This window comes from Amphiura filiformis, chromosome 17, assembly GCF_039555335.1.
Source record: "Amphiura filiformis chromosome 17, Afil_fr2py, whole genome shotgun sequence".
Lineage (NCBI taxonomy): Eukaryota > Metazoa > Echinodermata > Ophiuroidea > Amphilepidida > Amphiuridae > Amphiura > Amphiura filiformis.
In genome coordinates, this window is record NC_092644.1 from 58,598,170 (window position 1) to 58,604,989 (window position 6,820).

The following is a 6,820-nucleotide window of genomic DNA, read 5'->3' on the forward strand; positions in this document are numbered from 1 at the left end:
AATAGGGCCTACTCAGGGGGCCACATCCCCCCTGGGTATTAAGAAGTGTCCGTTTTTTCTTCTGCTTCGGACAGCTGTACACTTACGTTTTCAACGATGATAGCAACATTAGTGTCAAAATGGTGCTTCAATTGAGCCTTTATTTTGATTTTTTTTCAAATACTCAACCCCCCCCTCAGCTGCGTATAAAGAAGTGTCCGTTTTGGCTTCTGTTTTGGACACCTGTACACTTTAAAGCAATGACAAAACAAAAATGGTCCCCGAAATGGCTTCAATTAGGCCTAGACCTTTATTTTGATCAAGTGTTCAATTCTGAGTGGACACCACCCCCCTCCTCAGACCATCAGACAACCCTCTGCGGCGCGCGACCTATAAACCCAGACGCAGTACGTGTCAGGGTACGTGACTCGCCACTAATCGCGCGCGTGCATTTGACGCGTGTTTGGTCATGACCTGAACCGTAAGGTTATTGACCTCAACGGCCTAGCAACCGACCATTTTTTTTGTTATTTCCATAGTGATTGAATAGTTTTGCAAAAATGAACCTCAGATGGTTTAATGGCAATATGTACCCGATCAATGTACGAATAAATCAGAGCTGAAAGTGAAATCATCTCTGAGTCTATTCGCGAACAAGATTTAGCGACTTCCTTTTATTTATATAGATAGAGAAGATTTTCAATTATCAGAATATCTTTATACAGGAAATGACAGGAAAATATACAAAAAAATTAAGCAGAAATGATCCAACAATCATCACGTATTCTCTAAAAAAATAATGTTCTACTGCTTTTCCAAAAGGCAGCACTCGCCATACTTTAATTCCTGAGGAAATGTAAAAAATATTGCAATACCTCATTTCAGCCTCTTATGTACCTTAGTATATCGACTCGTTTTCAGCCAGTGACTGTAGACCATTGTTTTTATGCTAATGCTGCGACGTAATCAAGCTTGCGATATCATTGTTACATGTGTTGTTTGAAAGACAAAGGTACAATGTTTATGTGATCATAGAGAAATGCCATGAAAATAATCCATACATGGGGTCACAAGACAACTTTCATTACTTCTTGACCGCCCCTCGTGCATCCCATCATTGAAGAGCTTTGTTGCAAAACCCTTACATCCACTTTTGAATTTTTGAGAAAAACAGCTTTTTTTAATTGTGCAAGTATTACTTGTTCGATTTGATTCAATTTGGGATTGGATAAAGTGTTGATGAATAGAAACTAAAAGAATAGGGTTGGGACAATTTTCAAGGCTTCCTATTTATTTTATTATTTCTTTTATATCGCACCTTTTGTGGATGTAAGGGGTTTTGCAACAAAATAAATTTACCCCTTTTCTAGAAACCACCTTTGCAACCAAATTTGAGCCCATTTGTTTGCACTACATTATGTAACTTGACTAATGCTTTGAAAATCAAAAAGAAAAATTGAAATATCTCATTTACTTTTTTAATTATGAATTTTTAATTAAATTCGGGAAAATGGCATTTTTTGTTTTTTTTCGAAGCTACACCTTTTGTTAATTAAAATTATTTTTTCAAACATAGTGACCCAAAAACAGTTCCTTTTGGTTTTAATAGGTAAAGAACATTCCAGGCAACCATTATACATCAAAAATTTAAAACAAAACAATTCTATATTCATTTTAAGTTCAGATTTCCGGAAATTCCCTAAGATTTCCCAAACGGGAAATATGCGATAACTCCGGAAGGGAAGGTAGTATGAAGGTCAAACAACCACCAAAATGTGTATTTTTACCCACACTATAATATTATGCCAATAACTCAATTTGGCCAAAAGTGGATGTAAGGGGTTTTGAAACAAAGCTCTTCATTAACCAAGCAAGCAAGTTCGTGTACTAGCAGGCGCATTTTGAAAAAAAAAATCAAAGTGTGAGGGATAATCCAAATTGTGATGTGCTTTGAGTAATTTAATTTGATTATTTATCTTTGTTTACAATTAAAATCTATTTCATGGGACATTTTAGAGATTCCCCTCTCAGGCATCAAATTGAGCAATAACAAATTGAATCATTTCTAATTTTGGATAGTTAGGAATTCCCCTGAGATTGTAAAGTGAAAATGACATCATATAGGAATCCTCTCAGGAAGTGATGTAATGTGAAAGGTTAATGTTATAATTATAGGTTCTTCTGGGCTAGCTAATGTGCTTACAGTCCATTTCCTTCAAAGAAAGGAAATTGCGAACCAGAAATATTTTATGTAGTCAATGTATACCACTACTTGCCAGTAATGTCTAGTTTACGTCAAAGTGCGTACCTCTTCTAAGAAAGGAAATTATATTTTTCTATCGACTTGCTGAAGTCTGGTTTATGAAACAGCACATCTGTCAATGTAAGTGGAAACAAGGGGACTGTATGCGACACAGGTCTGTTTCCTGAAGAAGTTGTGTGAAAGGTGAAAATAGCACCAGTTTGGAGATAGAGAACGGCGCAAGGAGTTAATTGTTTGGAGAACTGCGCAAGGAGTTAAGTGTGGAGAAAGCAGCACCATTTTTGAGCGAGGATTTTATACCACATGCAATATTAGCACATGATTTGGGAAATTTCTTTAACACGCCAAGATTTTTTGGCTACGGATGCGTCTAAGTGCCATCCGACTTGACGACATGGCGAGATGAATTATTTTGATCCATATCAAGTTTCATGATCAACTTGGAAAGAGTTTTCTTGAAGTCGTTAATAACGCTTCTAGAAAACTCTTTTCAAGATGATCATCTTCTCTGACATTTACTTCTTTTTTGGCGAATGTAGCCATTTTATTGCGTTTATGATCATAATTTGGTTATTTATTGTGTTAAAAATAATTTTATGAGCACTCAAATATGTAAAACCTTTCTTCTGTTGAGGCGTTTATTATTGACAACATAATCATGATAATCCCCACTATTTTGTTTCCAAACCACGCATAGGCACATTGCGGAAGAATACATGGATTTGTGTACAAAAGAACATTATATCTAGATTTTGAAAAGAAATGGCAGATAACCTACTTTTAGCCTTGGTTCAAGGCGTCAGGGTGTTTTTCTCTCTCACTCTTTTCTTTAAAAATTGTTTAGTTTATTCACCATGGTCAATAAATAACTCTACTGCTTAACCCTAACACTGACCCATGCTTTTTGATATCGGAAGTCAAAGAAGATCCGAATTTTTCAAGAAGAAGAAGAATTTTTGACTTGGCACCCCCGGGATTCAAACCTTTGACCCCCCCGCATGCCAACCATACGATCGCGGACCGGTAGCTGCACGGGTTATTGCTGCCCAGCCAGCAATTCCGTGGGCATATCATACTTAGGGTGATTGCGTCATCGTAGACCCTGGGATGCATGCATGCGCAGAATTTTTCATCGTGGTATTTTGTGGTATTTACAGGTGTTATCCCTGGTTAGGATTAAAGGACATATATTGCTCGGGCAACATCATATCATTGCCCTCTCCTGTGACAGTATATTATTAAAATTAGAATTAGTATTTTTTTTAAAAACATGCTGTATTTCCAAATACAGCACCAAAACACAGCACCATAATAGAAAATATAAGAATAAACAAATCCATTCTGTATTACAAAACACAGCACCAAAACATAGCAATATAATAGAAAACATAAGAATGAAAAATTCCAAGATGCATTTCTAAACACAACACCAAAACACAGCAATATAATATAAAACACAAGAATAAAAAAAAAAAAAAGATTCATGCTGTATTTCCAAACAGAGCGCCAAAACACAGCACTGTAATAAAAAAAACCCATAAAAATTAAAAAAATTACATGCTGCATTTGCAAATACAAAAATTTTCAATAATAGAAAACATAACCCGATGAGGCCGATATTTGCTGTGCTTTAGTGCAGTTCGTAAACAGCAAATTTTTCTTTCCCATTTTGGAAATAAGTGCTTATGATAAGGATAATGAGCTGAGTGCAATGCATTCGTCAAGATAATCGCACGTGCCGTGGAGTTATTGTATTTAGCTCGAGAGCCGATAGGCTCAAGAGCTAAATGCAATAACTCCATGGCAAGTGCAATTATCTTGACGAATGCATTTACACGATACATTATCCGTCATACACTGAGTGTATTAAAACAATAGGCAATATTAATTGCTGCATTCATTATATTAGTTTTAATATTAGGAAAATATCTTACATTTTAAAAACACCGTCAGGCCATTGACCAGCTAGGTAGCATTTAACTGGTAAAGAAAATCAATCCCTGTATAAGTTAGCTGTCAATGGTATAGATTGCGCCATACGTCATACTTTAGTAACTTATTCACGCATGGTTTGTAAACCAATTTACTTTATGTTGTGATCATTTAATATCGTGGTTTCGAACACAGAGAGCACTGAACCAGTTCACCTGGAAATATTCAACGACGGAATCGTTTACAATATAATAACAAAGTTGAACAAAATAGATACTTTTGCTGCACAGTAGTCTAATGTTGTTCCGCCTTTGCAATCAAATGTATAGGAAGACCACCCGCTCTGTAGAAGGTCACTTCGAGACTTTTTGTCTAGAAGCGGTTATGGCAGCGCGGAGGTAGTCACGTGCGTATTTATAAAACGTATTTATAAATATAGTCGCAGCATACTGTTTATGCAAGGGTGTATTGATACCGATACATTTTGACTGCTGTTGTAATTGTAAATAAATCACAGTTTCAAAGAACAAGTCTAATCAATTTTCCGTTTGCCTTTATGTATTTGGCTTTATGTTGGCTAAAATATTGCTAATTTTGGAGATCAAATATAATTTGATCATAATCTTACCTGCTTTACGACACACACAAATCTGCAGCAATTAATGTTCCTTTTTTTCTTCCTTTGGCTGCCAAAGTCATACAGAGTTTCCGCTCCAAAAGAAGAATGCCACATCACACCCCTAAAACTCAGTTCAAGGCAAAGTTCAAATTGAAACTGGTGACCTGTACCATTTCTTTACATGGGTTGGTTTTATGACCAGAGCATTACAAAATACAGTAAAACCATAAGGGGCTGTGCAATAATTATGAGCCCTGGGGGAGGTAAAATTGGGGGGGCAAGAAATTTTGGCGAGACGAAAGGGGGGCAAGCAATTTTGGCAAGCCGAGAGGGGGGCAAGCGATTTTGGCACGCATTCACGGGGCACCTTTTAATAAAATGCTTTAAAAGGCTTAGGAAAACGGTACGGAAACGCTTAAATATGCAAATTTTCCTGTTCGCTGCGCTCGCAACATACATCTAGACCATTTAAAGTTTGGAATTTGGGATCCCAAAATTTGGCATGTTCAAGGGGGGGGCAAAAGAATTTTTGGCGGAGAGGGGGGGGCAAGCGATTTTGGCGGGCCGAGAGGGGGGGCAAGCGATTTTGGCGAGCCGTTCGGAAATTTTACCCCCGGGGTGATGGTATTGCACAGCCCTAATAAACATTGAAGTAACAAATATGACACAGAAGGAAAATATGTTCTTTCTCAAAATTTGTTATCAAATATTTCTATTGTATTTAATCAATTAAGACAACAAAAATTATGGATATGATGTATAATGTAGTATAGTTTGGATCATTTTAATGCTATTCCATGGACCTCGACAATCACTAAAGGCTGGAAACCTTTCAATGAGCCCATAAACATGGTAAAATCGTTCACTTAGCGAAGGAGTCACACAAAATGTGAACTCCAAAAACGGCCATATATCCAAAAATATTTGAATTTCCATATTGTTTCATGTCAACTGATCAGTGATCAATACAAACATTGTTCTTTCTTGTCAAAAATGACACCAAATTTGTGACCATAATTTATTCTATGGTTGAGTAACTATCTTTGAAAGACAAGGATGTCTCAAACAAAATGTGCCAAACAGTGGCGAAGCGTCATAGGGGCACGGGGGGGGGGGGCATTTGCATATATCACACTGTTTCATTTAGACTGATTCTATTTTTGGACAAATCGGGTTCCTAGCGGCAAGTTTGCGTAAAAGTTGGCAACCAGCTTATTAGGATTCAATGGAATTTGTATTTATTTATCATCTATCTTCTGAATTTCACATCGCAGATAGTAGAAACTATTCTTTTCCTGAATCCCTTGAACTTGAGGAGTAGTTTGCATTCATTTTTACGAAAATCAGAGCAACTTTAATTTTTCACCCCTGTATTGACCTTGGACCACAGAGGTCGGTATACACAAGAGCCGAACCACTGTACATGTTCACGTAACTGCCTCGAGGCGCGTAGCAAGCGGGGGGACAGGGTGGACGAAGTCCATAGGCCCCGAGGGTTCAGAGGCCCCGAGCACAAAAGCGAAAATCAAATAAGGGCTGATAAAGGAGAGCTTGGCCGGATTTACGATTCCCAGGGCCCCAAAATTGCCCTATGCATCTTTCTTTTAACCCCAATAACAGCATGTTTTTTGGCCAAAATAGGGCAAAATTGTAAAATTTTCCGCGCTTCGCGCACATTCAAATCGCAAAATTCATGTTGATCTGGGGCTAAAACAAATAGTCTGAAATTGAATTTTTGCGCGTGCTTTGCGCGCAAATGTCAATCAATCAATCAATCTTTATTTCATTCAAAATACAACAATACAATAACAGCAGTCAGGGGCGTAGCAGTAACATCGGAAGAAAATATATTAGTCCCCCTCTAAGCCCTCTTTATTATACGTATACGAAAACTTAGCCACTGACTTGAGTGCACAGGCCTTCATCCTCACGTGATTTCAGGGCCTCCAAATTTTGGCCTGGCCCAGGGCCCCCACATCACAAGGTAAATCCCGCCCTGGTTAAAAGGGCCCGTACTGCTCCTTGTC